The 15,422-nt window shown below is 42.1% G+C and overlaps 1 long non-coding RNA gene across 1 annotated transcript in view; it reads right to left on the bottom strand.

The window, feature by feature from the left end:
• Positions 1 to 611: 611 nt before the first annotated feature.
• Positions 612 to 15,422, bottom strand: part of LOC149324206 (uncharacterized) — a 135,841-nt gene continuing 121,030 nt past the window's right edge. The window contains exon 3 of the long non-coding RNA XR_016277929.1: positions 612 to 694. This is a non-coding gene — a long non-coding RNA (uncharacterized LOC149324206). The remainder of the gene's footprint in view (positions 695 to 15,422) is intronic.

Here is a 15,422-nt window from a genome sequence, read left to right as displayed (position 1 = left end):
GTGTTGAACACAATGGCCCCCTTCTAACAACTGAAACAAACGAGTGTGCATCACTGCTGAGGTACAGAATCACTTGGAACAGTATGTTAATGCTTGTATTAGGTTTTAATTCTGCTTTCTCCACCCCCACTATTCTTACCAGGGTATTATATGCTCCACGAAGCATCTATGGTTTCGTATTACTGCAATGTTTGCTACCATCGTGGGGAGACAGTCTTTGCAAGTGTCTTTGCCTACTCTTCAGGGTGTCATCTGTCATTGGTTACGGTACATTCGAGACACTAAGGACAGCTTGACAAGCCATCCAGAGCAGCTAGTCCATCATGTCTGGGCTAATGGTGAATGGAGAAATATAGGTTGCTTTGTTGGCTGAAACTGTGCAAGCACTTTCTTAATTTCTTGACTATTATGTTCATTCTGTTGCCAACATCAGTGCAGTGGGGAGAGGAAAATGCAAGCAAAAAAAATAAAAATAAAAATTAGTGCAATGACTTGTACCTCCAACACTTCCATAAGGACTGAGTCATGGCCTCCAGCTGAACATTACCACTGAGCCTTTTCTATTCCACTCAAATCTTGAGTCATATAGGTTTTGCAGGATTTTGCAGAATAGGTTGCTTTGTTGGAAGGCTGAAACTGTGCATGGAGTTTCTTAATTTCTTGACTATTCATGTCCACTCTGTTGCCAACATCACTGCAGTGGGGAGAAGAGAAAAATTTAGGGCAATTATTTATTTCTTCCAAGAGCATCATGGCCTCCAGCTAAACATTAACACTGAACTTTTTCTATTCCTCTCCAGTCTTGAGTCAAATAGGTTCTGCTGGTTTTTTGAGCGCTTCAAAAACCAGCTTGATGAATGAGCAGTTTGTGGATTATATGTGGGGAATGCCACCCCATACAAACATTTCAAGGTGTGGTGTCCCTGATATACAAAAAACAAACAAAAATGAAAACCTTGGTTCAGAAGGCTACGCTAGCAGAAAACTAGAAAGACAGGGGGGAAAACATCTATAACACTATCAATAATGACTATGGTTGCCACACTGCAGAATTGCTCCACTTTAACTGTCCTGGCTCCATCCTCTAGAATCCTAGGATTTGTAGTTTGCTGAGGCATAATCAGCACACTGGGGCCATAGATAATGCTAAGTCTTCATTGGGCTGTTTCAGGGTTCATTTCCGGTTTTTAGTTGCTCAGAGGAGGGGAAACCCAACAGACAACAGCATGGAATTTCGTCCAGATATAAGTAATGTCTTCACAGTAGATGGATTCCTCTGGACTTTCAGCAAGGGAAGGAAGGGTTAAATTTCCTCCCTTCACAGCTTTCATGATCTCCATAACTTTCAGCACGTCCCAGATGTTGTAAGTTTAAAAGCTTGCACCATTAAAAGTAAAGAGGAATTACATGTTAAGTCATTTAATATGCAATTTAACTCCAGATAACTTAGGGACTGTGCAGACCGGCCATCAAGGCTGGCCTGGAGATGGAGTCATGTCCACTATTACCAGGGACAAAATGTAGGACAAATTAGAGACCAAACTGTAGGACAACTGCAGGACAAAACTCAGCCCAAAATGTAGGACATTTAAGGTCCTCCCTTTTTCTTAAATGCCCTACATTTTGGGCTGAGTTTTGTCCTGCAGTTGTCCCACAGTTTGGTCTCGAATGTGTTCCACATTTTGTCCCTGGTAACAGTGGACAATTATGGCAACCCTACGTCTACACAATGCATGCTCTGACTCTGCCCCCATGGCAGCGTGATGCCGTGTGCCGCACCATCATGGCACTCCTCGGGCGCTGCATCCACATGACACAGTGCCAAATGAGCATCGTAAAGCTGCAACGCCAGCATTACAGCACCCTGGAAACGCTATGTCAGGGCTGCGGCATGCGGTTGCCACAGGCCCTCACTTTTACATGAAGTAAAATTTGGGTATGGTTTGAGTGTTTGACTATGACTTCAGGAGAGCAGGATTTGAATCCACTGAAAACTAGAAAGGGCTCATATATTTTTAATGCTTATGCAGAAGAGAGAATTTCAGCAGATTGTGCTGGTCACACAACCAGGTAACAAGCAATACCTGCTGAAATGCCTTTTGCAACACAAACATTAAAGGTACAGAAACCCTTTCCAGTTTTCAGTCTGGCAACCCTAGTGTCCAGGCATGGAAACCCACTGGGCAATTCATATTCTCTCAGACGACAAGGAAGGCGATGGTAAAACTCTTCTGAATAAACTTTGCCAGGAAAACCCCAGGATAAGGTCATCATAAACTGGAGTAGCTTGAAAGCACAAGTACAAGAACAACAACCACCACCACAACAGTAAAGTGTCTGAACATGTGCTTGCTTGGTGGTCCATTAATGTGATTGTTGTCAGATGTTATTTTGGTGTCACAATTTAACATATTGTAAAATTCTTGCCAAATATTAATACTGCTCCATCTTAACTATTTGGTGAGTAGGTCATTCTACAATCAGGTCATGTAGACAGAATAGGTAAGGAAGCCCCACTCCTCCTGGAAGACTCTTGATAGTTTAGACTACAAATCCTATCATCCCATATTATCTCTTGCTGGTGAAATCTGAAGTCCAGAAATCTAGAGAGAATCATCTTGGGGGAGATTCCAGGGTTCAATCCCTGGTTTTGGCAGATTTTAGCCTTTTTGTTTTCATAGATTCTCTCTCTTCCCCCCCCCCCTTTGTGTGTGTGTCTGTGTGGTGCAGCATGCCACTAAAGGATACCAAATGATATTTTCCTTTCCCAGTGTGTTCTCAATTCCCATTGATACTAATGGGACTTCGGCACCAGTATCAAGGGGAGAAAAGACCCCTGAGGTCTCACAAAATATGCAGATGACTGGTTTTTAATGAATGCAAAATGTAAAACAAAAGAAGCATCACAGCTGAGTGGCACATGCATAATCAAAAAAATCCACAGTGAAGAAGGAATACATTTTTAAAGGGGGAGGAGGAGGTCTCATGGCTGGAGCTGACCTTAATATGTCACGGACAATTGAGAACAGCAGGTTGCCCAAAGCCCACATCATCATATTGCAAATATGTTTTGGAAATATGCGATCATCAATAGTACCATTTCTCAACTGCTGCCTCACCAGGTTTTAAGGAAATATCCACATTTTCCTATGCTTGTGCTGGTATGTATAATGATATATATTGTTGTATTCCTTCAAGTCGTTTCCCACTTATGGCAACCCTAAGGCGAACTTGTAATGGGGTTTTCTGGGCTGAGAATGTGCGATTTGCTCAAGATCACCCAGTAGCTTTCCATGCCTAAGCAGGAAAATGGATCCTGAGAGTCATAGTCCATAGTCATTACAGAAGGTGGTATCATTGCCTCTGACTAAGAAATGGCTTTTCCAAAAGGTTTTTCATGCCTGCTTAGCCCCCTTTCTCCTTATCCTCTGTCCAGCTGGAAGTTTTTTTAGCAGCATAAGCATTATGTCTTGTTTCAGATAATGCAATCACAATCATATCATACTCAACACATAAATCCATTTGTTGAGATATATGCCATGCTACTCAGATGAAGGATCTCAGTCTCTCTGTGTGTCTCCTATAACATTATCCAGATGTTTTGGTGACAGGTTGGAACAATCTGTCTGCAGTAAGCAATGCAATAAAGTTTGAACTGGGAAAGAATGGGATTCTGCTCTAGTCAGTCCTACTCTTGCTGTGTGTGCTTGCCTACAGCAGGCAAGGTAAGCAGCAGCTGCCTCCAAATTAACTCACTGAGCATGTAACAACAGCAAAACAAAGAGAAAAGTGAGAAGTAAATAAATCTGCCTCACCAGCTACCCCCCAGTATGTTAAAAAGCATAGTTCTGTACGTTTGGCCATAAAAATAAGAAAAGTGGAGGCTGATAAGTGGAAAAAGTCATTCCTAGTTGCCAACAGGATGAGCCTTGAAGTGGTCTTTAGTAGGTACAAAATCTTGTTTATTTATCCCATGCTTTCCTGACCTTGCAGTTACAATTCATATGTACAGTACATATTTTTAGTTTTGTTTGTTGAAACATGTTGGACAGCTCTTCTTTTTATCCCTACATTTCCATGTTATTTCTGCCTCTGGTATCAAATTTTCTGTTATGCCCAGGAAGGAACACATGTACTTTGTTAACAGAGACATATACGTGTGTTCACTGAACATCTTGGTCATCTTGGCTGGCCTCTTCTGAGTCTTGTCCATGCCGGATTGTCATGATAATTTACCAAACAGAAAGAAAATGTGTGTGGGGGGGGAGTGTTTGTGTGTGGTTACTGTAGGAACATCCGTTGCGAATCATAACATCAATTCTGTACTTCTAAAATGAAAAGTGGGGGTGGGATGAGAGATGTGATTCCCACCAGGCTGCCAAGGGAAAGCTGAAGCGCTTTCACAAATGACATTAGTGTGCTGGTAGGGACATATATGACAATAACTTTTAAAATAAATGATCTGCTGCAGAATAAAGTACCTTACAACAAAATGTACATGGGGGAGGTACAGAGTAAATTAAAAAACAGATTACAGCAACATCTGTATATTAGCACCATCATAAAAAAGCAGCCGAGTGCTAATATTGTGTGGCATGCAAAAGATATTATAAAATTATAATCCATTTGAGATCTGATGTCATTAAAGAGATGACAGCCTGTAGATAAATAAACCTGATTTCTTCACACACACAGAGAGAGAGAGAGTTCAGCAGTTTGGACCTAAGCAAAAGTGAGGACTTTGCTTCGATGCAGTATATATACTGCATCTAGACATACACACCAGCTGAGCCCAAAATATTAAGACTGCCATGAAACTAAGCAGGGCCGTTTGTATGAACCAGGACTGCTTCCACCATTAAGAACTCGGGCTGGCACTTTCAGTAGACAGAGTGAGGCAGCTGTGTTGGGCAGCTGATCAGGGGAATCAGATAAAGGCAGCAGATTCTCCAAGGATGGAAAGAGATGCACTTGGGATTTTTATGCTGGAGGTATCAAAATATTCTGGCCACATGGATGAACTTCGATTTGGATGCCTGTTGGGTGCACACATGAAAGGAGGGTGCCATGTGATGCTGTGCCTCAGACTGCAAAAATCTTGCTCTTCCTCTTCTGACAACACAAATTATGGTCAGAAAGAAAGGGCATCTGTAAGTACTTTAGCCAAAGGTCAAAAAACAACATTTGAGGCCACGTGTCTGTAGTGTAGTGGCTTGAGCATTGGACTATGACTCTGAAAACCAGCATTCAAATCTCCACTCAGCCATGGGAACCCACTGTGTGACGTTGGGCAAGTGACACATTCTCAGCCTCAGAAAACCCCATGATAGGTTTGTCTTATGGCCTCCATATGTCAGAAAAGATGTGAAGGCACAGAAGAACAACAAATGTTCCCCACATGAGGAGTGATGTGTTGATTGGGCTACATGACCCTTGTATTGAATGACTGTGTTGTGCAACTCAGTGTGCATCTGCCAGAGTACTATGCCAATTTGAGCAAAGTCAGAAAAATACACATGGGCTGGGAATGCACATCCATGTGTGGAGCAGCACCAAACATGCAGCTTTGCTGCTGTGACCTTGAACAAAATGTGAACATTGTGCATCAGAAAAAAATGTCCAACTGTTTCTATGCTGTTGTCTTATATGAGTACAAAACACCAATAGGATTTCAACCAAGATGTATAGATGGGAGGGAAGGGGGGAAGTGTACCAATGAAATCAATAGGCATCTTCTGAATGTGATGTGGGGCACTGGAAAAGCAATGTTTTTTCAGTCTTCTTCAGTACTATTTTCCTTCTCTTTTGCTGCTACTGTTTTCATCTTGCTCGGTAATTTATTTCTTATGTATACTTAACAATTATTTTTCTCTTGCCTTTCAAAAATACACAGATTGCTCAGCGGGGAGTACATTGGGCCTTGGGTATCTTCTGGGGTTTGGTTCCAGGACCCCCCATGGATACCAAAATCCACAGATGCTCAAGTCTCATTCTATACAGTGGCATAGTAATGAAATGGAAAAATCAAGGTTTGCTTTTGGAATTTTTTTTTTTGAGGGGGGGGGGGATATTTTCAAGTTGTGGATCACTAAATGCATGGATGCAGAATACATGGATATGGAGGACTGACTTTACATGAATACATTGCCCAGTGGCTCTCCTATCCCAGCAGGGCTGTGAATCCATCCCATGTTTTATTTTTAACTTTCAAGAGCTTTCTATGTTGCTGAGCCTATTTGAGGGTTATGGACAGATCCTCCTTTAAAGTATGGATTAAAATCCAGATATTATTTTTCCACCCTGTTAAAATGGGAGCTCCACCAGTTGACAGTGACACTGCCCAGTTTGAAAGGACCCTGGGCAAGGTGGTTTCTGCTCATCCCTTCTGTGCTGTCATCTCTCCATCCTCTCCCCTCCACATTGCTGTCCTCTTCTATCACATTTCTCTTTCATTCCAATGTCAATTGCAGGTCAGGTAAGACAGGCTGCTTCTCAGTCACTGGCATTGCTTCCCTTCCCACCCCTGGTCACTTAATGGCAGTAGCAATAGCACCCATTTGGGTTTCTCAGAGGCTGGAGAAATGTTTTGGATGCTATACAGAGTAACAGTGAATAGCCCCTTTCACAGTGTCCTAAACAAGTGATGGGAACACCTAACCCCTATTATGTATGCATATGCCACTGATAGGATCCCAGGCATGACAAACATATCACAGTTAACAAAGTCATTTTGTCCCTGGCCATTACTTCTCTTTGGGCACGGAAGGGTATCCATAGTCTTTCTGTGTTATTTCTGCCTCTTGTACCAAATTTTCTGTCACAGAAGTCACACCCAAGAAGACATCTATTTCATTCACTGAGATATACCTGTACCATCTTGAGCAGGCACCTTGAATTAATGTTTGAGCAGTAAGTCAACACATAGGCATATGCACATATATGTGTATGCAATCAGGATTCAAAACACACAACCTCTTCAATTCAGTGTTGCCACTGTCAAATAGGAGTCATGCATTACAAGACTTTGTCTGGAATTCAGATGGAGATATCCTCATGCATACATGTTCCTGTCACATGCAGATGAGCTTTATCAGGTGCTGCAGGGATTGGTATTCCCTTCCTCTCTGTGCAGTATCCAAAGCCCCCCTCCCTACTTCCTGTAAAGCTCCCAGGCTGCCTCACACACCCATTCTGTGTTTCACTGTGAACAGGCAGGTTAAGAGAAGTGTCTGGCACACACACCCTTCCAGACACATAATGATTAAAAAAGCACAGAGAGCATAGTTGTGCATGCTCACGCTGTTGTGCATGCGATTGGTGCAATATTGCCATTCTGCATGATTGCATTGCACAGTTAGTGCACAACTTCACATGCGCATACTATACAATCCTGATGTAAGATCTTGGCACCCTGTAGTCATTATTCCTGGCCATTGTTACTCATCTGGCACTCCAATTAAAAGCAAATTTTAAGATTCTGCCCTCAAAATGAGAGAAAATGTTTCATTTTTCCTTTAATTGCTCCCCCTTCTAAGCCTTCGATTTGAAAAGGGATCACAAAGTTTCCTCCACCCGTGCATTGGGTATACATGATTCAATTAACCTTGCAGGTAGCTCGGGAAGTTGGTAATGCAGGAGATCCTTTTGTTAATTGGCAGCCTGACACAGACAATTAAGTTTGATCAGATGAAGAGGGCATCAGGGACATCATTAGCATACGGTACTGAAGGCTACGCGGTGTGTAAAAGTTGTTTAATTTCTGAAGAGGAAGGAAGGGGGAGGTAGTGGGGGACTGAACAGTGGAGCAAGAGAAAGCTGGCTTGTTTTTCATCATTTTGGTTATTAGACAAAAATAAATCCATCTATCATCTATCTATCTATCTATCTATCTATCTATCTATCTATCTATCTATCTAGTGGATTACATTGCCTAACTTTATGCATACTTAGCTGTGTAGCAGAGTCATTATAGAAACTTCCTAGTGAATTGTGAAGATGTGTATCAGAACACTGGCAAGAATGTCCTGATGCACATGGGGTTCTACTAATGCACATCATCAGTTCCTAGCTGTTGTTTGGATGGGCTTCCAGAGTGCCCTATGTACATTGGCACCTGTTGTGCATCAATCCCTTTGCACAATGGTTACTTCATTGGCTCTCCTGCTTGGTAATGTCACGGTAGCTCTTTGCTAAATAAGGACATTGTGAAACCACTTGACTCTATTTTCTGCTGACACAGGTCCACTTACATAGAGGTAAGTCGAGCAGACATTGCCCTTGTTGCAAGTGTGAACTGTTTTTCATTGGTTCTCCTAGGAGCTCAGGAACAGCTGGTAGCAGCCATGTCGGAGGGGCAGTCAATCGACTTGAGGTTTTTGTCTTAACTTTAAAAGAACTGCCCGAGGTACTGAACCTAGTTTGGGGAAAACATGGATTTCTGTCTTGCGGCAATGGAATGCAAATTGCCAAAAGTGCAGCAACCAAAGGAACATGACAAGACAAAACAATCAGTGGCTACTTTCTATGATGCAAAGGAATCTTGTAGGATCTTTGAGACTAACTAATAGAAGTCTCTACACTAATGCACACAGCATGGGAAATAAGCAAGATGAACTCGAACTCCTAGTACAACAAAGCAAATATGATATAATAGGCATCACCGAAACATGGTGGGATGAGTCTTATAATTGGAATGTGGAAATAGAGGGGTATAACGTTTTTAAGAGAAATAGGCCAAAGAGGAAAGGAGGAGGAATAGCACTATATATCAGAGATATTTACACCAGTGAAGAGATCCAGGACATCAATCATGGAAGCCAGGTGGAGACCCTCTGGATAAAAATTAAAGGGGAGGGAAACAACAAGGATGTTACGGTGGGAGTCTACTACAGACCCCCAAGTCAGAGTGAGGAATTGGATGATGTCTTCCTAGAACAGATGACCACACACTCAGCAAGGAGAGATGTAGTAGTGATGGGCGACTTCAACTATCCTGATATTTGCTGGAAGTCAAACTCAGCAAAATCCTCAAGGTCTAGCAAATTCCTCACTTGCCTGGAAGACAATTTCATTGTCCAAAAGGTGGAAGAGGCAACAAAGGGGTCAGCTATTTTAGATCTGATCCTAACCAACAAGGATGACTTGGTTAATGGGGTGCAAGTGGTGGGATCATTAGGTGGAAGTGACCATGTTCTCCTGGAGTTTGTAATACAGTGGAAAGGAGAAACCAGGCATAGCCAGACACACATTCTAGACTTTAGGAGAGCGAATTTCAGTAAACTTAGAGAAGAATTGAGGGCGATTCCATGGTCAGAAATACTAAAAGATAAAGGAGTTCAGGACGGATGGGACTTTCTCAAAAGGGAGATACTGAAGGCACAATTTCAAACAGTTCCAGTGAAAAAGAAAAATGGGAGGTGTCTCAATAAACCAGGATGGATGACTAAGGAACTTTCAAGCGAGCTAAGTTTTAAATGGAGCATGTATAAGAAATGGAAAAAGGGGGAAATCACGAAAAAGGAATTCAAAGAAATAGCAGGCATGTGTAGAGGTAAAGTCAGAAAAGCTAAAGCACAGAATGAACTCAGACTTGCTAGAGAGGTTAAAGATAACAGAAAGGGTTTTTTTGGATATGTCCACAGCAAAAGTAAGAAGAATGAAATGGTAGGGCCACTGCGTCGAGAGGATGGCAAAATGTTAACAGGGGACAGAGAAAAGGCAGAATTACTCAACACCTTCTTTGCCTCAGTCTTCTCAGAAAAGGAAAAGGGTGCTCAACCTGAGGATAATGGAGCAGAGGACAGAATAGGCGAATTTCAGCACAGAATAAGTAAAGAGATAGTAGAGGAACACCTTGTTAATCTAAATGAATTTAAGTCTCCGGGACCAGATGAACTCCATCCAAGGATATTAAAAGAACTGGCAAATGTAATATCGGAGCCATTGGCAATCATATTTGAAAACTCCTGGAGAACAGGAGAGATCCCAGCAGACTGGAGGAGGGCAAACGTTGTCCCCATCTTCAAAAAGGGGAAAAAAGAGGATCCCAACAATTATCGTCCAGTTAGTCTGACATCAGTTCTAGGAAAGATTCTGGAGCAGATCATTAAACAGAGAGTCTGTGAACATCTAGATGGCAATTCCATAATCACAAAAACTCAACATGGGTTTCAGAGAAACAAGTCATGCCAGACAAATCTGATCTCTTTCTTTGATAAAATTACCAGCTTGGTAGATGAAGGGAATGCTGTGGATATAGTATATCTTGATTTCACTAAGGCCTTTGACAAGGTTTCCCATGACATTCTTGCAAACAAGCTTGTAAAATGTGGACTAGACAAGGTAACTGTTACATGGATTTGTAACTGGTTGACCGACCGAACCCAAAGGGTACTCAACAATGGATCCTTTTCATCCTGGAGAGAAGTGACCAGTGGGGTCCCACAGGGCTCTGTCCTGGGCCCAGTGTTATTCAACATCTTTATCAATGACCTGGATGACAGAATTGGGACCATACTTATCAAATTTGCAGATGACACCAAATTAGGAGGAATAGCTAATACTCAAGAGGACAGGATCAAGATTCAAAATGACCTGAATAGACTAGAAAGCTGGGCCAAAGCTAACAAAATGAAATTCAACACGGAGAAATGTAAGGTACTGCACTTAGGGCGGAAAAATAAAATGCACAGATATAGGATGGGTGACACCTGGATGAATGAAACCACGTGTGAAAGGGATCTAGGAGTCCAAGTAGACCACAAGTTGAACATGAGTGAACAGTGTGATGCGGCAGCTAAAAAGGCCAATGCAATTTTAGGCTGCATCAATAAAAGTATAGTGTCTAGATCAAGAGAAGTAATAGTTCCACTGTATTCTGCTTTGACAGGCCCCACCTAGAATATTGTGTCCAGTTCTGGGCGCCACAATTCAAAAAGGACATTGAGAAACTGGAGCGTGTCCAGAGGAGGGCGACTAAAATGGTGAAAGGTCTGGAAACCATGCCCTATGAGGAACGACTCAGGGAGCTGGGGATGTTTAGCCTGGAGAAAAGAAGGTTAAGAGGTGATATTATAGCCCTGTTTAAATATTTGTCATATTGAGGAGGGAACAAGCTTGTTTTCTTCTGCTCCAGAGAACAGAACCCAGAACAATGGATGCAAGCTCCAGGAAAAGAGATTCCACCTCAACATTAGGAAGAACTTCCTGACAGTAAGGGCTGTTCGACAGTGGAATGCACTCCCTCGGAGCGTGATAGAGTCTCCTTCCTTAGAGGTCTTTAAACAGAGGCTGGATGGCCATCTGTCAGGGATGCTTTGATTTGGATTTCCTGCATGGCAGGGGGTTGGACTGGATGGCCCTAGTGGTCTCTTCCAACTCTACGATTCTATGATTCTACGATTCTAAGTAGCATGAGCATTTGTAAATTTGAGTTTGTAGACTTTGCACCTGAGGAAGTAGGCTCAAGTCTTTGAAAGCGCATGTTACCAGCTTCTTTCTTTCTTTCAGTTAGTGTCAAAGGAGCTACAAATTTCCTTTGCATACTGATTTTCCAAACTAACACAGCTATGTCTTTGAACTTTTCATGATGTCAATGCACCACCGAATACCAACTGCTGGAGAACACAACTGTGAGGGTAATATTGTCAAAAATGATGTTGAAATAGACTCTTATGGAATGAGCTGTTATATTTAATAGCTTTGGAATTTTTAAAGTCTCAGGAGACAAACCAGTTTTTTAAGTGTCATAAGCTAAAGCAAACTGTTTTTTCTAAGCATTTTTGCCTGAATCTGTTCAGTCTGTTTTAGACTGTTTTAATTGTTAACTTTTAATGTGTTTTTCAGAGTGTTAAAATTGTTCCTCATCATTTTAAATTTATATTGAATCTATGTGGGGTTTTTTAAATGATGTTATCTATACAGCTCGCTGTGGTTGGGATATAGAGTGGGATCTAAATATTTTCTTTCTTTTTTTTAACCTTATTTTATACACAAAAATGACACATGCATAAAACATCACATAACATATCTAAACACTTCTGTACATTATTTAATCCAACAGGATTAAATGGGGGACGCCTTACATTATGGTGGCTTTGAAACAATCTAACCTTTGCTGTATGATCATTTTCTAGATGGGTTATATGATATTATTATGCCACTGGATGGTTTAAATGGTATTATTGTACTAAATATATGCAATTCATAAATTCAACAATTTTTGCATATAAAAAAGACAAATAGAACATACAGCAATCAAAAACAAAGAAGGTATTATAGATTTTGCATTATTTTAAAGTGTTAGATGAGTATTCATAGCTATTAGATTTTCCATGTTAGTCTTTTGTGATACTGTGGCGGGATACAAACTGCCATATAGTACGTATTCTATACGTACTAGGGTTAAGAAGGGGCAGTGCTTCCGCACCCCCCTAACCCTAATACGTATAGAATACGTACAAGATGGCGGCGCAAAGCGGCGGTCTGTATCCCGCCCGTGGCAGTTCCTCATCCAAGCCTGAATCTGCTTAGCAGTCAAGATCAGATAAGTTCTTTAAAGTGCCTTCAAAAAGTAGTGGGAGGGTATAATGAAAATACTCTATGAATTTCCCTATCATAATTCACTAGAAGAATTCACAGAGTGAATGATAGACATGTCTTCCAGCAGATAACCATTGTTAGATTTTTCAATGCAAATGGCTGAGGTAGCAAAGAAAAAAGGGGTGTAAAAAGCCATCCCACATTGTTCCAGGAGGATGCAAATCTTCTGGGAGGAACCAGAAAAGAAGGTGAGTTTATTTAAGCTATTTTAAGGGAGGTATACTGTGGGTTCGATGCTGAACTGTCCACACATCTTCTGAATAGTTTGCACCAGAAGTGGGGACTGTGTTGTTGAGAGAGATCACTGGGAGAACAGTGGAAGGACATGGTGTTTTGTTTGGTTTTTTGTACAGGGATAACTGAAGCTGGGGAAATGTATGCTTTCAGGACATACTTGACCCACCCTCACTTAAGATGTAATATGACTTCAAAGCTCATGCTCTCCTTACATTATCCTTTAAACCAGAATTGGTCCAAAGGGTCCTTGAAACAGTAATAAATAAATAAATAAATAAATAAAGCATAAAGTTAGACTAGTGTTGCAAGGGAGATCATTGACAGGATTCATTCCCCTAATGCACTTTAGAGTAGCATTTCAATACAGCAATTGTGCTGAATTTATTGTGAAGGACAATAGCTGCACAATCCAGGTATAGGTGGGTTGCAACACCATCACTCACAGGTTAACCTTAAGTCCTCATACCCTGCAACTGTCTCAGTTTGAAAGGGACAGTCACAATTAATCATCTGTCATCCCAGTTTTCCAGCTGCTTTGAACATTTCCCAATTTTTCTCTCCTCCCACTTTCCCCCTTGGTCTCCAGTTTACTTCAATTGCTGGAAATTGAGTTCAAGGTGCAAAGTTAGTTTTTACTCAGTTAACCTGGGACAAGAAATCGGGGGGGGGGGGGGGGAGGAATTTGACATTTCCCTGTAGGGTCAAGAAAAAGCAATGTGCTGCAGTCTCTCTTAGCTTATTGATTCTTTCTCATGAATAAGTTCTGTCATCTTGTCCACACTCTTAACAGTGCATGGCCACATGTATCCCTGTTCTGTAAAATGTTGGAAGGTATGCAAGACCTGAATTAGAATGTAAGGGATTTAGGAGTCCTAGTAGACCACAAGTTGGACATCAGTCAACAGTGTGATGCGGCAGCTAAAAAAGCCAATGCAAGTCTAGGCTACAGCAATAGAAGCAGAGTGTCTAGATCAAGAGAAGTAATAGTAACATTCTATTCTGCTTTGGTTAGGCCTCATCTGATATGCTGTGTCCAGTTCTGGGCACCACAATTCAAGAAGGATGTTGAGAAGCTGGACCATATCCAGAGGAGAGTGACCAAAATGGTGAAAGGTCTGGAAACCATGCCTTATGAGGAGATACAGTCCGTCCTCGCCTTACGCGGGGGATCCGTTCCGGATCCCTCTGCGTAAGGCGAATTCCGCCTATGCTCGAGCCCCATTGGAAACAATGGGGCTCGTGTGTGGTGGCGCGGTGGCGCTGGCGCGCGCGGGGCACAACGAGCACGCGCACCCATTAAATTGAATGGGACGTGCCGCCCCTTCTGCCCTGCACGTGTGCCGCGGCTTGAGCACGTATGCTCAAGGTTGCGTATGGCACGCCCGCGTATGGCGCGGGCGCACTGTACTTAAGGGGCTGGGTATGTTTAGCCTGGAGAAGAGAAGTTAAATAGGTGATACAATAGCCTTGCTTAAATATTTGAATGGGGTTTCATATTGAGGATGGAGCAATCTTGTTTTCTGCTGCTCCAGAGAATAGGTCATGGAGCAATGGATTCAAACTACAGGAAAAGAGATTCCACCTCAACATTAGGAGGGACTTCCTGACAATAAGAGCTGCTCAACAGTGGAAGGTGCTGCCTCGGAGGGTGGTGGAGTCTCCTTCTTTCGAGGTTTTCAAACAGAGGCTGGATGGCCCTCTGTCAGGGATACTTTGATTGAGATTTCCTGCATGGCAGGGGGTTGGATTTGATAGTCCTTGTGGTCTCTTCCAACTCTATGATTCTATGATTCTATGACTGAAATCAATGTGTATGCAAATTGACCTTACAATTCCAAACACACACACACACACACACACACACACATTTTCACACACACCATGAAAATAAATACCTAGCACATTCAGAAGATCCTGCCTCCTTCTCTTTCTTTCTGTCCCCTTCCTTTTTAATTTTGATTTCTTTTACCATGTGCTCCTCACCCACCCCATTCCCAAGCAGACTCTGCCATCTCTCTTCCTTTGTATGGCTAAAAAGGATTGCAATAATCCAGGCTGTTTGCCCTTAGCTGACACTGTCTCCCTGTTTGCAAACAGAAAGAGACACAGCCAGTCCCTTTAACAAACTCCTGGAAGCTGATCTATTATCAGCGATGGGGGTTTGCTGGATAGCCAGCAGGCACATTAATTAATTTCTATGCATATCATTGCCAGGATCGCTTACCGATCCAGGGAGCAAGATCAGAGATGTCACCCCATAAATTGAGTCAGAGACTTCACCTCCCCATGTTCAGCTGGCAATTTTACACAGTGTTTGACAAAGTAGCTACCAGGAGGTAAGAAAAGGCAGCGGCTCCCCAAGGTGATGGACGGGAGGAATTGGCCCAATAAATTGTTCCCAGTAAAAAGCAATGCTTTCCTCATTAAAAGGCAGTGAATTCTCTATTGCTTTTCATTAGTTTTGGCCTTGCTAGACACGGAGTTTAATTGGCAGTATGTTTACAGGAGGCCAGCCCCAGAGGTGAAGGAGACACAAAGACCAAAAAGAGATTCTTATTTATTAAGGAGAGGTGACAAGCAGCTGC

Source organism: Sceloporus occidentalis, unplaced genomic scaffold, assembly GCF_023333645.1.
Source record: "Sceloporus occidentalis isolate IW3139 unplaced genomic scaffold, rSceOcc1.0.p SCAF_1, whole genome shotgun sequence".
Taxonomy (NCBI): domain Eukaryota; kingdom Metazoa; phylum Chordata; class Lepidosauria; order Squamata; family Phrynosomatidae; genus Sceloporus; species Sceloporus occidentalis.
The sequence above is the reverse complement of the archived record's forward strand: the minus strand, read 5'-3'. Positions and strand labels throughout refer to the sequence as shown.